Source organism: Ornithorhynchus anatinus, chromosome 3, assembly GCF_004115215.2.
Source record: "Ornithorhynchus anatinus isolate Pmale09 chromosome 3, mOrnAna1.pri.v4, whole genome shotgun sequence".
Lineage (NCBI taxonomy): Eukaryota > Metazoa > Chordata > Mammalia > Monotremata > Ornithorhynchidae > Ornithorhynchus > Ornithorhynchus anatinus.
This window is the reverse complement of record NC_041730.1, coordinates 50,836,734-50,856,005: the sequence shown is the minus strand read 5'-3', so window position 1 is coordinate 50,856,005 and position 19,272 is coordinate 50,836,734. Positions and strand designations below refer to the sequence as shown.

The window sequence follows — 19,272 nt, the reverse complement described above, 5'->3', positions numbered from 1 at the left end:
CAAACGTTGCAAAACTAATACTTTTGCCAATACAGTATGCGACTGGGCAAGATTAACAACCAGTGAAACCGAGCTGGAGATCTTAAGCAATTATGAAAAAAACCCCCCAACCTTTTTTAGTAATGAATTCCTGACGTTATTACAGAAAACGCCTGATTCTTCTGGCCTCATTCTTGACCGCAACACAGCCAGTTGGCAACTTCAGGCCCACAGTGCCTTAGAACAAAAGCTCATGGTGTGGGATTTTCAAGAAAGAAAAATGTACATTTGATTAAACAGACATTAAAATTGGCACTAGGCAGAAGAACATCAGGGTTATTTTTCCCCACAGATGAAAATCCTGGACTTACAGGCCTATCTAAGTGGTGGGGGGGGGGGAAGATTTGGGCTACTGTGGTATTTGTTGAGTGCTTATTCTGTGCCGAGCACTGTTCTAAGCACCGGGGCAGATACAACCTAAACAGCTTAGACACAGTCCCTGTCCCACATGGGCTCACAATCTTAATCCCCATTTTACAGTTGAGGAAACTGAGGCACAGAGAAGTTAAATGACTTGCCCAAGGTCACCCAGCAGACAAGTGGCGGAGCCGGGACTAGAACCCGGAACCTCCCAGGCCCGCGCGTTTTTCACTAGGCCACGCTGCTTCTCACGCTGATGGAGTAAGATTTACTAGAAATGGTTCCAGAGGAGGGCTGTGAGCCGTGGCTTGGCACCGGCTCTTTAAAACCTTCTTTCTTGCCCTTTCTTTCTCTTACCCGGAGATCCTCTCCTGCTAGGATCTCTAAACCGGAGGCCCTTTGTGGACAGGGAATGAATCTACCAACTCTGTCGTATTGCCCTCTCCCAAGTGCTCGGCACACAGGAAGCGCTCAATAAATATGATTGAATGAATGACTAAATATCACTGATGTTGATGATGATGACTGTTGATCTGACTTCATTCACAGAGTCTTCTTCAGTCAATCAACCACTCTTCCGATCGTATTTATTGAGCACTTACTGTGTGCAGAGCACCAAACTGAGCACTTGAAAGAGTACAATTCAAGAGTTAGTAGACACATTTCCTGCCCACAAGGAGCTTACGATCTAGATCGGGAGTGTGGCTCTCTTAGGTGACCTGATCTGGACAGGCATGAGACAAGTGAGTAGAGCTCTGGATTTAGGGAGAGAAAATCTCTCTCGATCTTATTCGCTGAGGATTGTGGAAGGAAAATGGTCTGGGCTTTGCCCCTTCTCTTCAGACCAACCCCTCTGTGCTGTTTTACCTCTAGGCCAGTTTGATCTTGTTCAGTGAACAAGAGTAACTCCAATGTCTAAAATCCCTAGGAGTGGTACAATATCAAGGGATGGAATTAGATAGGCCTTAACGCCTGGACTCCATTTTGTCCGGCCAAGCCGCCATTTACTCAAAGCGGGCATGTCACTTTTCCTCCAGGGATGGAATGTGATGGATCTTTGGGCCTGGACTCCCTTGTGCCTGGCCAAGCTGCCAGTTACTCAAAGCGGGCACGTCACGTCTCCTCCCCTCCTATGTTCATCCCGGCCAGATGTCTGCTTCGTCCTGTGTCAAGGTCTTGAGACAGCATGGAGCTCTTTCTCCCTTGGCAAAGTCAGGACAGCCGGCCCATCCGCCCACCTGACCTCTAGAAATGGGGAGAACCGGGCAGGGCCGAGCAATTAGCCCGAGCGGACATTTACTGGCTCCTGTCCCAAAGTATATATCGTGTAGTCTGCTCTTAGATCAGTCAATCCATCAAGCGACGGTATTTACTGAGCACTTACTATGAGCAGGACGCTGTAATAAAACAACAGAATTAGCAGACACGTTCCCCGCCCATAACGAGTTTAGGAGATCACGTGCGAAGCTCTGGTGGTGTATACAAAGAAACTCTGCATTGCTCGCAGCTGAGTTGGCCTTAACTGGGAGAGGAAACTCTGCCTGTCAACCGCCACTCCCGGCCCCCTTCACATCGCTAAAATACGCCCTTTCCTCTCCATCCAAACCGCTACCCCGTTAATCCAATCACTCATCCTATCCCGCCCGGATGACTGCATCAGCCTCCTGGCTGACCTCCCAGCCTCCTGCCTCTCCCCTCTGCAGTCCATGCTTCACTCTGCTGCTTGGCTCATTTTTCTACAGAAACATTCAGGGCATGTTTCCCCACTCCAGTCCATGCTTCATTCTGCTGCCCGGATCATTTTTCTACAGAAACAGTCAAGACACGTTTCCCCACTCCTCAAAACACTCCCCACTCCAGTCTATTCTTCATTCCGCTGCCCGGGTCATCTTCCTACAGAAACGCTCTGGGCATGTCACTCCCCTGCTTAAAATCCTCCAGTGGTTGCCTATCTACCTCCGCACGAAACAAAAACTCCTCGCTCTGGGCTTCAAAGCTCTCCATCACCTTGCCCCCTCCTATCTCACCTTCCTTCTCTCTTTCTACTGCCCACCCCGTACACTCCGCTCCTCTGCCACTCACCACCTCACTGTCCCTCATTCACACCTATTCCGTCAACCTCTGGCCCACGTCCTCCCGCTGTCCTGGAATGCCCTCTCTCCTCACCTCTGCCAAATTAATTCTCTTCCTCTCTTCAAAGCCCTACTGAGAGCTCACCTTCTCCAAGAGGCCTTCCCAGACTGAGCCCCCACCTTTTCCCTCTGCTCCCCTCCCCATCCTCTGCTCCTCCCCCTTCCCCCTTCCCCTCCCCTCAGCACTGTGCTCATTTGTATATATTATTTATATACAAATACTACATACAAATATATTATATACAAACATATAAAATAATATTCATATACAAATATTCATATACAATATAATTTTATATTTGTATAAATATTTATATACAATATAAAATATAAATACAAATATTTATATACAAATATATTATATACTATATATAGTATTATATATATATATACTATTTATTTTGTTAATGAGGTGTACATCCCCTTGGTTCTACTTATCGTGATAATGTTGTCTTGTTGTTGTTTCGTTCTGTTTTGCTCTGCCGTCCGTCTCCCCCGATTAGACTGTGAACCCGTCATTGGGCAGGGATGGTCTCTATCTGTTGCCGAATTGTGCATTCCAAGCGCTTAGTCCAGTGCTCTGCACATAGTAAGCGCTCAATAAATACTATTGAATGAATGAATGAATGAATGAACTCCCATGGTTGCCCATCCACCTCTACATCAAGCAAAAACTGTTCACCGTTGGTTTCAAAGCCGTCAATCCCCTGGCCCCCTCGTACCTCACCTCACTACTCTCTACTCCAACCCAGCCCGCACACTTTGCCCCTCTAATGTCGACCTCCTCACTGTGCCTCCATCTCGCCTGTCTCGCTGCCGACCCCTGGCCCACGTCCTGCCTCTGGCCTGGTACGCCCTCCTTCCTCAAATCCGGCAGACAATGACTCTCCCCGCCTCCAAAGCCTTATTGAAGGCCCATCTCCTCCAAGAGGCCTTCCCTGACCAAGCCCCCCTTTCCTCTTCTCCCACTCCTTTCTGCATCACCCTGACTTGTTCCATTTGTTCTTCCCCTTCACCCAGATCCCCAGCACCTATGCACATCTGTGTAATTTATTCATTTATATTAATCTCTGAGACCTCGGGCAAGTCACTTCCCTTCCTCTGTGCCTCAGTAAAATGGGGATGAAGACTGTGAGCCCCACACGGGACAGGAACTGTCCCCCACCCGATTGGCTTGTAACCACCCGGGTGCTCAGTACAATGCCTGGCCCATAGTAAGCGCCCAACAAATACTACAACGATTATTATTAGTATTATTATCATTGATTGAGCATCCACTTGGTACAATTCGCTGTACTAAGCTCTCGGAAAAGTGTAATATAAGCATGAAATACATTCTCTGGCCACTGGAATGGGGGAGACGGATGTCCTCGTGTTACATGATACTCTCCCAAGCGTTTAGTAGAGTGCTCTGCACACAGTGAGCGCTGAATCAATGCCACTGATCGATTTACGTAAGCGCTAAGCTAGGGCTTAGGTGACAAGGGAGTACTGAGGTGACAGCACTGGGGGAAAGGAGGAGATGGAGGGAAGTAGCGTGGCTCAGTGGAAAGAGCCCGGGCTTGGGAGTCAGAGGTCATGGGTTCTAATCCCAGCTCCGCCGCTTGTCAGCTGTGTGACCCTGGGCAAGTCACATCACTTCTCCGTGCCTCAGTTCCCTCATCTGTAAAATGGGGATGAAGATCATGAGCATTACGTGGGACAATCTGATGGCCTTGTATCTATCCCAGCGCTTAGAATTGAGCTTGGCACATAGTAAGCGCTTAACAAATACCAACATTATTATTAAGTAGAGTGGGGAGAGGAGAGATTATAATGTTGGTATTTGTTAAGCACTTACTATGTGCCGAGCACTGTTCTAAGCGCTGGGGTAGACACAGGGGAATCAGGATGTCCCACGTGGGGCTCACAGTCTTAATCCCCATTTTACAGATGAGGTAACTGAGGCACAGAGAAGTTAAGTGACTTGCCCACAGTCACACAGCTGACAAGTGGCAGAGCCGGGAGTCGAACTCATGACCTCTGACTCCGAAGCCCAGGCTGTTTCCACTGAGCCATGCAGGGAATGCTTCTTGGAGAGGAGATTTCAGAAGAGCCAGCATGGCTCAGTGGAAAGAGCCCGGGCTTGGGAGTCAGAGGTCATGGGTTCTAATCCCAGCTCCACTGCTTGTCAGCTGTGTGACTTTGGACAAGTCACTTCACTTCTCTGGGCCTCCGTTACCTCATCTGTAAAATGGGGATGAAGACTGTGAGCCCCATGAGGGACAACCTGATCACCGTGTAACCCCCCCCAGCGCTTAGAACAGTGCTTTGCACATAGTAAGCGCTTAATAAATACCAACATTATTAAGAGCCATGAAGACAGAAGGCACTTGAAGACATTCAACCAGCCCTATCCTCACACGCTCTTCTCCCACTACGCCCCAGCTCAGGCTCTTGGCCCCTCTCAAGTTAACCTCCTCCCTACGATCTCACTTCTCTCATTCATTCAATCGTATTTATTGAGCGCTTACTGTGGGCAGAGAACTGTACTAAGCGCTTGGAAAGCACTCTCCCAGACGACTGCTTCCTCACATCTTCTTCCCCCCCGGCCTAGAATTTCTCCTCACTTTACATCTGCTCTCCCTATCTTCAAAGTCCTTCTGGAATCAAACCTCCTCCAGGAGGTCTTCCCTGATTCATTTCTAATCTGCCGACGGCCGTGCCACCTTAGCACGTGGTTCCTCTCACTCCCACTCCGTCGCGCTTTCGTACAGCTCCGCTGCTTATCAGCAGTGTGACTTTGGGCAAGTCGTTTGACTTCTCTGGGCCTCAGTGACCTCATCTGTAAAATGGGGATGAAGACCGTGAGTCCCCCATGGGACAATCTGATTTCCTTGCAACCACCCCAGCGCTTAGGACGGTGCTTGGCTGATAGTAAGTGCTTAACAAAGTACCATCATTATTATCATTATTTCCTCTTGCTTGTAATTATTTTAGTGCCTGTCTCCCCTCTACTAGAATGCAAAGGCTTTTTTTGTAGTATTTGTTAAGCACTTATATTATGTGTCAGGCACTGTACTTAAAGGCAGGAATCTTGTCTACTAACTCTACTTTACTACCTCGAGTGCTCAGCATTTTCATTTCTCCAAGGGTTTTCTCATCAATAATACCATTTTTCTCCCCCACCATTGCCTGTGATGAAGGTGACAGCTTACAGTTTTCATATTAATGCCCATCTTTCACATTATTGTCCGTCTCTCCCTCTAGAGAGTAAACTCATTATGGGCAGGGAACGTGCCTGTTAATTCTTTTGTACTGCACTCTCCCAAGTGCTTCGAAGAGTGCTCTGCGCATAGTGAGCGCTCCATAAATACCATCGATCGATTGATTGGCAATGAATCAATCTAGGGATTGTTTCTTATGCTTACAGTCTGTCAGTGAAACTGCCCAAATTCATGTGTCGGGTCCTAAAGAAATCAGGGAGAATTGAAAAAGCTCTGTGGTTTCCCCCCGCGTCGGCTTCCTGCCCTTTATCTCCTTTCAGCTCGGCTATTCGATCAGTCCATTTACCATTCATTCATTCAATAGTATTTATTGAGCGCTTACTATGTGCAGAGCACTGTACTAAGCGCTTGGGATGAACAAGTCGGCAACAGATAGAGACAGTCCCTGCCGTTTGACAGGCTTACAGTCTAATCGGGGGAGACGGACAGACAAGAACAATGGCACTAAACAGCGTCAAGGGGAAGAACATCTCGTAAAAACAATGGCAACTAAATAGAATCGAGGCGATGTACAATTCATTAACAAAATAAATAGGGTAACGAAAATATATACAGTTGAGCGGACGAGTACGGTGCTGTGGGGATGGGAAGGGAGAGGTGGAGGAGCAGAGGGAAAAGGGGAAAATGAGGCTTTAGCTGCGGAGAGGTAAAGGGGGGATGGCAGAGGGAGTAGAGGGGGACGAGGAGCTCAGTCTGGGAACGCCTCTTGGAGGAGGTGATTTTTAAGTAAGGTTTTGAAGAGGGAAAGAGAATCAGTTTGGCGGAGGTGAGGAGGGAGGGCGTTCCAGGACCGCGGGAGGACGTGACCCAGGGGTCGACGGCGGGATAGGCGAGACCGAGGGACGGCGAGGAGGTGGGCGGCAGAGGAGCGGAGCGTGCGGGGTGGGCGGTAGAAAGAGAGAAGGGAGGAGAGGTAGGAAGGGGCAAGGTGATGGAGAGCCTTGAAGCCTAGAGTGAGGAGTTTACCAAGCACCCACTCTGAATATTCGATCGATCAATCGGTGCTATTTATTGAGCACTTATCATGTGCAGAGCGCTGTATTAAATTTAGGAGAGTTCAATACTGCAGGGTTGGTAGATATGTTCCCTGGCCACTAGGAGCTTACGGTCTAGAGGGGGAGACAGACATTAAAATACATTACGGATATGGTCAAAATTCATTCGTATTTCAGGCGTGTTTATCAAGCACTTACCTTGTGCAGAGCACTGTAACTAAGGGTTTGAGAAAGTACCAACATAACATATCCGACAGACGATTACTCTCCCCGGCTTCAAAGCCTTAATGAGTACGTCTCCTCCAGGAGGTCTTCCCTAAGCCCCCCTTTCCTCTTCTCCCACTCCCTTCTGCGTCGCCCTGACTCGTTCCTTTTATTCATCCCCCATCCCAGCCCCACAGCACTGGAGTACATATCTCTAATTTATTTTTATATTAATATCTGTCTCCCCTTGTAGAGTCTAAGCTCTCTGTGGGCAGGGAATGTGTCTACTTATTGTTATAATGTACTCTCCTAAGCGCTTAGTAGGGTGTTCTGCACACAACATGTGCTCAGTAAATTCGATTCAATGAACGAATAAACAGGCACGTTCCCTGCCCACAGTGAGCTTACAGTCTAGAGGGAGTGCTGTGGGGCTGAGAGTGGACTGAATACCAAGTGCTTAAAGGGATCAGATGCAAGTAGACAGACGACGCAGAAAGAAGAGGGAGGAGAGGGTTAGTCGGATCTACGGCACCAAAATTGGGGGTTTTTACCTAGATGGCCCAGGCCCCACTCTCCAGGAGCTCATCCCGGAGAGTAGAAGTCACGGTGGACGTGTGACCAAGTGGACGAGGGATCAATTCACGATAACTCGCGAGCACTCCGGGAGCCGGGAATAGCAGGAGCGGAGGGCAGACGGGGGTGGGGAAGTTCAGTTGGCAAGGAGGAGATTCATCTGGTAATGATCAACAGATTAAACCCCAGAACCTGTCCTTTAAATGAGCCACAGTAAAATCCTGCGGTGTATCACTCCTGGGACAGGGTTTTGGGGATCTCCCATTTCGGGGCGGATCTTTGGGTCTGTTGTTTTGGACTTCTGTACTTATCCGAGAAGCAGCCTAGTGGAAAGAGCACGGGCCTGGAAGTCAGAGGACCTGAATTCTAACCTTGGTTCTGCTAATTGCTTGGTGTGTGACCTTGGGCGAGTCTTTTATCTTCTCTGGGCCTCAGTTTCCTCAACGGTAAAAGGGGGATTCAATACCCGTCCTCCCTCTTATTTAGACTGTGAGCCCCATGGGGGACCTCATCGACTGGTATCTACCCCAGAGCTTAGAACCGTGCTTCTGGGCAGGGAAGAGGTCTGCTAATTCTGTTGCATTGTGCCCTTCCAAGCGCTTAGGAAAGTGCTCTGCACACAGTAAGTGCTCAGTAAATACGACTGATTGATTGATAACGTAACAAATACCATCATTAGGACTAATAATAGTATATATTTAAAGTACCAGAACTTGGACAGGGGTCACGTCCACTAAGCACCCCGTTTCCTCTCGCTCGGTACAGTACTTCGTACACAGTAGGCAATCAATAAATACTATTAGTTGAAAAAAAATCCAGTTTACACGTGAGAGAAACATTAACACCCTGCCTTGATGCGAATAATAAAGACAATAGATCCATGTGGAGTATAACTCCCAGCATCCCCATAAGATCTCCGAGGGCAAGAGATCATGCCTTTTAATTCTACTGTGCTACCCCGGAGTTCAGTACAGTGCTCTGATGTTGATGTTGGTATTTGTTAAGCGCTTACTATGTGCCGAGCACTGTTCTAAGCGCTGGGGTAGACACAGGGGAATCAGGATGTCCCACATGGGGCTCACAGTCTTAATCCCCATTTTACAGATGAGGTCACTGAGGCACCGAGAAGTTAAGTGACTTGCCCACGGTCACACAGCTGACAAGTGGCAGAGCTGGGATTTGAACTCATGACCTCTGACTCCAAAGCCCGTGCTCTTTACACTGAGCTACTCAGTAGCTACTACTGTTTAATTGATGTAACAGAGTGAGCCAACATAAATTTAAACATCAGAGAGTTGATTATGAACGGGATGTGAACTGTTCCCAATTATAAAAGCCACAATTCAATAAATCAATTGCATCTACTGAGTGTCCACTGTATGCAGAGAATTACAGCAAACTCTAAGGAGAATATATCCTCTCACGATTGTACCTGGAGAATTTTCGGCTACAGGAGGGAGAGTCGAGCAGAGGCCTGTCCACTCCATTCCTAGCTTGGAAGGCCACCTGCTGCAAGTCAAAACTCACCCGTGCCAGGCGGCAGCGGCGTGGGAGAGGGTCGAGGGCGGAGATTCGAGTTCGCTGCATGGAAGGCGGGCAATTTTACCAAGAAAACTCTATGGATCCTCTTCCGGAACGATCGCGGATGGAAGTGGGGCGTTCTGGGAGAGCTGTGTCCATGGAGCCACTAGGGGTTGGAGATGACTCGACACTGTATGACAAGAGCAGAATTTGGAAGGTGGCAGGGGTTGCTATACTCACGTTTGTAAAACGGGGATCTACCCCAGGACTTAGAACAGTGCTTGACATATAGTAAGTGCTTAACAAGTATGGTAATATTGTTGATGATAATAATAGACTTTTTTAGACTGTAAGCTTGTTGCGGGCAGGGAACGTGTCTGTTTATTGTTTTATTGTACTCTCCCAAGTGTATAGTACGGTGGTCTGCACACAGTACCGTGCTCAATAAATATGATCGATTGACTGCCTTTTTGTTTTTTGACTGGTACTCGTTAAGGGCTTACTACATGCCAGCTATTTTACTAGGGGTAATACAAGCACTGGGGTAAATGCAAGCTAATCTGGTTGGACACAATCCGCGTCTCACCTGGGGCTCCACAGTCATAATCGTCATTTCAGAGATGAGGGAACTGAAGCACTCCTAAATTGAGTGACTTACCCAAGGTCACACAGCAGACGAACGGCAGAACCGGCATTAGAACCCAGGTCCTTCCGACTCAGGGTCCTTCACCCTGCTGCCCAGATCATTTTTCTACAGAAACCTTTGGGACCCGTCTCCCCACTCCTCAAGAACCTTCAGTGGTTGCCCACCTACTTCCACATCAAACAGAAACTTCTCAGTGGCTTTAAAGCACTCCATCACCTTTCCCCCTCCTATCCTACCTAAGTTTCTACTACGACCCAGCATATTTACTTCACTCCTCTAACACCAACCTAACTCACTGTACCTTAATCTCGCCTACCTCGCTGCCTGGCCCTCGCCCTCCGTCTTTGGCCTGGATGACTGCATCGGCCTCCTCGCTGACGTCCCAGCCTCCTGCCTCTCCCCACTCCAGTTCATACTTCACTCAGCCGCCCAGATCATCTTTCTCCAAAAACCTTCAGGGCACGTCACCTTCCTCCTCAAAAGGACTCCAGTGGTTGCCCATCCAGCTCCGTGTCAAACAAAAACTCCTCACCATTGGTTTTAAACCTTGCCCCTTCCTACCTCACCTCCCTTCTCTCCTTCTACATCCCAGCCCGCACACTCTGCTCCTCTGCGAACCTGTGCCCCGATCTCATCTGTCTTGCCGCCGACCCCTGGCCTTGTCTCGCCTCTGGCCTGGAATGCCCTTCCTCCTCAAATCCGAAAATTTATCTCCCTCCAATTCCAAGCTTTATTGAAGGCCCATCTCTTCCAAGAGGCCTTCCCAGACAGAGCCCCACCTTTCCTCATCGCCCACTCCCATCTGTGTCGCTCTGACTTGCTCCCTTTGTTCATCCTCCCTCCCAGCCCCATAGCACTTTTTTACATATCTGTAATTTTATTTCTTTGTATTGATGTCCGTCTCCCCTGACCTTTAGACTGTAAGCTCGCTGTGGGCAGCATTCTGCACATATTACCCTATTTATTTTGTTAATGAAATGTACATCGCCTTGATTCTATTTAGTTGCCATTGTTTTTACGAGATGTTCTTCCCCTTGACTCTATTTATTGCCACTGTTCTTGTCTGTCCGTCTCCCCCGATTAGACCGTAAGCCCGTCAAACGGCAGGGACTGTCTCTGTTGCCGACTTGTTCATTCCAAGCGCTTAGTACAGTGCTCTGCACATAGTAAGCGCTCAATAAATACTATTGAATGAATGAATGAATAAATACGTCTGAATGAGTGAACTCCCTCTCTCTTCCTATCAGACAGATCACCACTCTCCCCTCCTGTAAAGCCTTATTAAAAGCACATCCCTGCCAAGAGGCCTTCCCTGACTAAGCCCTCTTTTCCCCTGGGTTCTAATCCCGGCTCCGCCGCTCGTCAGCTGTGTGACCGTGGGCAAGTCACTTCACTTCTGCGTGCCTCAGTTCCCTCATCTGTAAAATGGGGATGAAGACTGTGAGCCCCACATGGGACTACCTGATTACCTCGTATCTCCCCCAGTGCTTAGAACAGCGCTTGGCACATAGAAAGCACTTAATAAATACCAGCATTTTATTGTCTGCTGTGTGACCTTGGGCAATTCCCTTCACTTCTCTGTGCCTCAGTTCCCGCATCTGCAAAATGGGGACTAAGACTCTGAGCCCCAGGTGGGACACGAACAGTGCCCAACCTGATTAGCTTGCACCGACACCAGCACTTAACACAGTGCCGGGTGCTTAGTAAGTGTTTAATGAGTACCAGGGAAAAAAAATGGATCCACGTGCAAGATCTGACACCCGGCTTGATTGAAAGAAGGTTTAGTGTAAGAATCTGGGCCCCAAAGATGCTTTCTGGTCTGAAATGGGGAAAAGCCCGAAGTCTGTTTTTGCTAACATTTCAGGGGCGTTTTGGGTGTTGAACTTGTTTACCCAGCTGTAAGATAACCCTGGCAGAGGCAGCAACAACAGCAATAAAGTTTCCGCTGTGGGCAGGGCCCTGAACTGGGAGGAAGGGGGGGGTGGAGGGAGGGTCAGAAGGAGCAGAAGGCCCTTACTTTTCCTGGATCTGGCGGTCTCTTGGGAAAGTTGGGCAAATGTGTAATGGGAGAAGAGAGCCAATTAATCGGGAGGGAGCTGATTCAAGAGCATAAAGTCACGGTGGACAGCGAACATGACTACCAACTCTGCTCTAGTGTACTCTCCCAAGTGTCTAGTACTGTGCTCTGCCCACAGTAGGATCTCAGTATATGCCCTGGAGTGAGTGACTTAAAGCCAACGGTCAGGACAATAAATGAGCACAACCCAAAACATACCTGATATCAGCCAGAAATATTCATATACAATATAAGGAGTTGAAATAGTGATTGGAGTTCACGCAGTTAACCCGGGAAGGCTTCCTGGAGGAAGTGAGGCGCACTTGATACTCCACCCTCAGCCCCGCAGCATTTACGTCCATATCCATAATTTATTTGATTACATTAATGTCTATCTCCCCTTCTAGACTGTAAGTTCCTTGCAGGTAGGGAACTCTGTTGTACTGTACTCTTCCAAGCAGCTAGTACGTGGTACAGATATGACTGATTGATTGATCGAGTGACTGAAAACCACCAGTTCTTGGTCTCTTTTACTCTCCATCTACACTCACTCCCTTGGTGAACTCATTCGCTCCCACGGCTTCAACTTTCATCTCTATGCAGATGGCACCCAAATCTACATCTCCTTCCCCTGTTCTCTCTCCCTCCCTCCGGGCTCGCATCTCCTCCTGCCTCCGGAACGTCTCCACCTGGATGTCCGCCCGCCACCTAAAACTCAACAGGTCCAAGACTGAGCTTCTCATCGTCCCTACCAAACCCCTCCCCGCCCCACCGCATTTGTGTATATCTATACATATCTATAATTCTGTTTATTTAAATTATTGCCTGTTTACTTGTTTTGATGACTAACGTGGCGCAGTGGAAAGAGCCTGGGCTTTGGAGTCAGAGCTCATGAGTTCGAATCCCAGCTCTGCCACCTGTCAGCTGTGTGACTGTGGGCAAGTCACTTAACTTCTCTGGGCCTCAGTTCTCTGGGCATCTGTAAAATGAGGATGAAGACTGTGAGCCCCATGTGGGACAACCTGATTCCCCTGTGTCTACCCCAGCGCTTAGAACAGTGCTCTGCACATAGTAAGTGCTTAACAAATACCAACATTATTATTATGACTGGCTCACCCCTTCTAAACTGTAAGCCCGATGTGGGCAGGGATTGTCTCTCTTTGTTGCTGAATTGTACTTTCCAAGTGCTTAGTTCAGTGTTCTGTACACAGTAAGTGCTCAATACATACCGACTGAATGAATGAATGGTCGGGAGAAAAATGAATAGAACTGAAAATCATAACCAATTTCAGCCGAACAGAAATATTCACGCACGTTATAAGAAGTTGCAGTAAAGTTAAGCAGGATGAATCTGGGAAGGCTTCCTGCAGGTGTACTTGATGGTCACTCCACCCTTAGCCCCACAGCACTTACGTATATATCCATAATTAATTTCTTTATATTAATGTCTGTCTCCCCCTCTAGATTGGTAAGCTCCTTATGGGGAGGGAACTCTGTTGTACTGACTGAATGATTCATTCGATCGTATTTATTGAGCGCTTACTGGGTGCGGACTATTGTACTAAGCACTTGAGAAAGTATGACGATAAACAGTGACATTCCCTGTCTACAGGCTTACAGTCTAGGGATCCGGTTGGATGCAGTCCCTGTCCCACGTAGGGCTCACCGTCTTAATCCCCATTTTATAGATGAGGGAATTGAGGCACAGAGAAGTTAAGCGACTTGCCGAAGATCACACAGCAGGTAAGTGGCAGAGCTGTACTGCACTCTGCCGAGCACCTAGCATAGTGCTCTGCACCCATTAAAGTGCTTAATAAATACCATTGATTGATTGATTGAGGGACTAGGCATGGTTGGACTGAGATGAGGTGGAGGGATTTCGGGAGTGGGGAAATGACGCCCAAAGTGGCTGAAAGGATCTACAGAAGGGAAAGGCTGTCCTATGGTAAAATCCTAGAAGTTTGGCCCGTCTTTCCTGCTCTGTCCTGGCTGTTGCCTAAAATCCGGGCCATCCCACAATGCCGGGAAACAAGAGTGGCCATATTTACAGAATCCAGGCCTCAAGACCTCTGCATCCTCACCCCTCTCTGCAGTGGCTACGTGTCTTTTTTAAAAAATGGCATTTGTTCAGCTACCGGGTGCTGGGCACTAGAGTAGACACAAAAGAATCATATTGGACTCAGTCCGTGTCCCACATGGGACTCGCAGTCTTAATTCCCATTTTACAGAAGAGTACGGAGGCACAGAGAAGTTAAATGACTGGCCTAAGGCCCCACAGCAGACGTGTGGCGGGGCTGGCATTAAAACCCAGGTCCTTCTGATTCTCAGGCCTGTGCTCTACCCATTAGGCCACGCTGCTCCTCGAATAATTGTCTGCGTCTTGCGTAATTACAACCCCTAGGACTGTGAATCCCATCTGGGAGAGGGACGGTGTCTGTCGGGGTTGTCCTGTGCCTACCCTAGAGCTTAGAACAGCGCTTTGCACATAGTCAGGGCTTAAAAAATACCACAATTATTAAAATTACGAGTAATTCTTCTGGATCTTTTGCCTAATGAGGTCCGGGGCCTTGGCTGTCAAAACAGGATCCCAAAACAAGCTGGGTGGTGGTCATCTTCCATCCACCTACACCCCGCTATCTCAGAGTGGTGAGGTGGGAGAGATCAAATTGGGCCGCCGGAGGTCCGTCAACCCTTATCTGGCTCCTGCAGATCTGCCCTGGACCTCAGCCGAGTCACGCAGGAGCCAAGTGAGTCTGAGGTAGCAATCGAAAAAGCTCCGAAGCTTCGGAAATGACCTCAACCATCCCCCCCGGCCATTTCTCAGACGGACTCTCGGCGGTCCAGGGCGAGAAGGGGATCTGCCCGAGCGTTTAACGCGGCCATGAAAGCTGGGACCCCCCACAGATAGAGTCCCCGTTCCCCCTCCTGGCCTAAGTGACAAAGCTCCGAAGTAGCAAAAGCCACAAAGAGGTTGGGGCTTGAAGAAGGGGACACTTCTCGTTGTTGCAGAGAGAAGCATCTCAAGATGGCTGCCACGGCCGGTCCAGCTCGGGGAAATTTACTTCCCGGCTGTCGGCTCTGGCACGTGGATTCTGCCTCAACGGGGACAGGAACAGTTTCACTCATTCAGTTATATTTATTAAGTGCTTACTGTTCATTCATTAGTATTTATTGAGCATTTATTATGTGCAGAGCACTGTACTGAGTGCTTGGAATGAACGATTCGGCAAAGATAGAGACAATCCCTGCCCAGTGATGGGCTCACAGGCTACTATCTGCACAACACCGTACTAAGCGCTTGGGAGAGTGCAACAGATAGACAAACAGACACGTTTCCTGCCCCCAGCGAGCTTCAGGTCCAGAGCGGGAGGTTGCTTTGGGCTAATTCTCACCTCCGAGCGGCTGGGGAGTCTAAATAGTGTTTGAGGAAAAGAACGACTTGAGAATTCTAGAATATCAAGGGTCCTGCCTCCAGGCAGGTGAACGCCTCAACTCACCGATTGAATGAATGAATAAAGGGTATAAAACCAAGTGCATCATTGTTATATGCAAATAACATGGGATTAGAGAAGGAGCGTGGCCTAGTGGATAGAGCACGGGCCTGGGAGTCAGAAGGACTTGAGTTCTAGTTCTGCTCCGCCACTTGTCTGCTGTGGGACCTTGAGCAAGTCACTTCCCTTCTCTGGGCCTCAGTTCCCTCATCAGGAAAATGGGGATTGAGACTGCGAGCCCCATGTGGGACAGGGACCGTGTCCAACCCGATTACCTTGTATCTACCGCAGCGTTTAGAACAGCGCCTGGCACGTAGTAAGCATTTAAGAAATACCATAAAAAACAAAAACGTAGGGATTGGGCTGATGATTTGAGGACAAATGAGGGATGGCCTAAGCTCTCCAGGACCCAGGATCCCACCCCTCCATCCTGGCCCGCTCAAGGAGACACAGGAAAGCACTTTGACTTGGAAAACACTGGCTTTTCCCCCTCCCCTTTTCCCACTAGGAAATGCCCAACATTCCTTTGGTGGGTCAGCTATTTATCAGTCCCCTCTCTGGACCGCAAGCTCCTTGTGGGCAGGGAACGTGTCTACTGAATGTTATATCGTTCTCTCCCAAGCGCTCAGTACAGTACTCAAGAAATCCCACCGACTGATTGATCATAAGGACTCTCCTTCGCTTCGGTGAGGACCCGGCAGTTCCTAGGAATGGTTCCCTGCCTTGCATTCAGAGAGAAGCAGCGTGGTTCAGTGGCAAGAGCCCGGGCTTGGGAATCACAGGTCGTGGGTTCTAATCCCGGCTCCCGCTGCTTGTCTGCTGTGTGACTTTGGGCAAGCCACTTCACTTCTCCTCAGTTACCTCATCTGTCAAATGGGGATTAAGACTGTGAGCCTCATGTGGGATGACCTGATTACCCTGTATCTACCCCAGCGCTTAGAACAGTGCTCTGCACATAGTAAACGCTTAACAAATACCAACATTATTATTATTATTCTCTGGGCGTCAGTTACCTTATCTGTAAATCGGGGACGTGAACCCCACGCGGGACAACCTGAGTACCTTGGATCTACCCCAGGGCTTAGAACAGTGCTTGGCCCAGGGTAAGGGTTTAACAAATACCATCAGTATTCCTGCTTTTAAAACAGTGCTTTGCACATAGTCAGCGATTAACAAATATGCTTATTATAATTATCACTACCTTGTATCTACTCCAGTGCTTAGAACGGTGCCTGGCCCATAGTAAGGGCTTAACAAATACCAGCATCATCATCATCACCATTATTATTATTCCTTAACTTCTCTGGGCCTCCCCGTTCCCTCATCTGGAAAATGTGGATTATGACTGTGAGCCCCAAGTGGGACAACCCGACAGCCTTATATCTCCCCCCCAGTGCTTACAACAGTGCTTGGCACATCATAAGCGCTTAACAAATACCACCATCATCATTATTATCATTACTTAACCTCTCTGGGCCTCCGTTCCCTCATCTGTAAAATGGTGATGACGACTGTGAGCCCCACCTGGGACAAACTGATGACCTTGTACCTCCCCCAGTGTTTAGAACAGTGCTTGTCACATAGTAATCGCTTCACAAATACCATCCTCATTATGATGATTATGATTATGATGATGATTATTCTTACTTAATTTATCTGGGCCTCTGTTCCCTCATCTGGAAAATGGGGATGACGACTGTGAGCCCCACATGGGACAAACTGATGTCCTTGTACCTCCCCCAGCGCTTAGTACAGTGCTTGTCACATAGTAATTGCTTCACAAATACCATCCTCATTATGATGATTATGATTATTATCATTACTTAACCTCTCTGGGCCTCCGTTCCCTCATCTGTAAAATGGGGCTGAGGCCTGGGAGCCCCTCGTGGGACCACCTGATGACCTTGGATCTCCCCCCCCAAGCGCTTAGAACAGTGCTTGCCACATAGTAATCGCTTTGCAAATACCATCCTCATGATTATTATTATTATTCTTACTTAACTTCTCCGGGCCTCCGTTCCCTCACCTGTAAAATGGGGATGACAACTGTGAGCCCCAGGTGGGACAAACTGACCACCTTGTATCTCCCTCAGTGCTTAGAACAGTGCTTGTCACAAAATAATTGCTTCACAAATACCATCCTCATTATGATGATTATGATGATTATGATTATTATTCTTACTTAACTTCTCTGGGCCTCCGTTCCCTCATCTGTAAAATGGGGCTGAAGCCTGGGAGCCCCCTGTGGGACCACCTGACGACCTTGGATTTCCCCCCAGCGCTTAGAACAGTGCTTGTCACATGGTAATCGCTTCACAAAAACCATCCTCATTATGATGATTATGATGATTATCATTACTTAACCTCTCTGGGCCTCCGTTCCCTCATCTGTAAAATGGGGAAGACGACTGTGAGCCCCAGGTGGGACAAACTGACGACCCTGTATCTCCCCCAGCGCTTAGAACAGTGCTTGTCACATAGTAATCGCTTCGCAAATACCATCCTCATGATTATTATGATGATGATTATTCTTACTTCACTTCTCCGGGCCTCCGTTCCCTCCTCTGCAAAATGGGGCTGACGACTGGGAGCCCTCTGTGGGACCACCTGACGACCTTGGATTCCCCCCCCCAGCGCTTAGGCCAGTGCTCGTCACATAATAATCGCTTCACAAATACCATCCTCAGGATGATTATGATTATTCTTACTTTTCACTTCTGCGGGCCTCCGTTCCCTCACCAGTAAAATGGGGCTGAAGCCTGGGAGGCTCCTGGGGGACCACCTGACGACCTGGCCTCTCCCCCCCAAGCGCTTCGGACAGTGCTTGGCACCTAGTCAGCGCTTAATAAATACCATGATGATGATTATAAATTGTGAGAGCTTCCCAAACGCCCTCTTTAGCCCCTCCCCCGGTTCCCCTCAGGCGCCTCCCCCTCCCCTCCCCCCCGGCCCCAGGCGGGCTCCTCCCTCAGGCCTCGGCCGGCCGCGCGCGCAGGCGCGGGGCGGGGAGGGGTTACGTCACCGCCGCGCCCTCCCATTGGTGGGCGCGGCGCGCTGACGTCAGACGCCGGCGGTGGGCAGCGAAGCGGGCGGGGAAGGCAGGCGGCCGTCCAAGATGGCGGCGGCGGCGGTGGCGGCGGCGGCGGGGGCAGGGCCTGGCCGAGGCCGAGGCCGGGGCGCCCGCGGGTCCTAGGGGTGGCGGGGAGCCGGAGCCGCGGGGCCGCCCCGCATCGCCCGCAACGCACCGCCACCTTCCTCCTCGGGGACGGCCGCGGCCATCGGGTAAGGCGCGACCGGGCGAGGGACCGGACGAGGGACCGGTCCTTCCTCCCCCCCCACCCCGCCCTGGGGGAGCCGCGGGATCCTGGCGGGGAATCTCTTCCTCCTCCTCCTCCGGTGCCAAGCACTGGTGTAAGCGCTGGGGGAGGTCCAGGCTTGTCAGGTTGTCCCACGGTGGGGGGGTCACAGGCTCCAGCCCCATTTGACAGAGGAGGGAACCGAGGCCCGGAGAAGTTAAATCATAATAACAATGATAGTGATGATGGTAGTGGTTAAGCGCCCACTACTATAATGTTGGGATGTGTTAACCGCCGACTAGGTGCCAAGCACTGGTCTAAGCGCGGGGGGAGGTGCAGGCTAATCAGGTGGTCCCACAGGGGGTCACAGGCTCCAGCCCCATTTGACAGAGGAGGGAACGGAGGCCCGGAGAAGTTAAATAATAATAATGATAGTGACGATGATGATGATGATGGCCTTGGTTAAGCGCCGACCAGGTGCCAAGCCCTGTCCTAAGCGCTGGGGGAGATCCAAGCTTGTCAAGTTGTCCCACGGGAGGTCACAGGCTCCAGCCCCATTTGACAGAGAAGGAAACTGAGGCCTGGAGAAGTTAAATAATAACAATAATAGTGATGATGGTATTGGTTAAGCGCTCACTACAGGTATAATGTTGGTATTTGTTAACCGCTGACTAGGTGCCAAGCACTGATGTA

The 19,272-nt window shown here is 49.4% G+C and overlaps 1 protein-coding gene across 1 annotated transcript in view; it reads left to right on the top strand.

Annotated features, from left to right (window-relative positions):
• The first annotated feature begins 18,431 nt into the window (after window positions 1-18,431).
• Window positions 18,432-19,272, top strand: part of UBAP1 (ubiquitin associated protein 1) — a 49,521-nt gene continuing 48,680 nt past the window's right edge. Inside the window, 1 exon segment of the mRNA XM_029059850.2 lies at window positions 18,432-18,565. The gene's annotated coding sequence lies outside the window, so the exon portion shown is untranslated.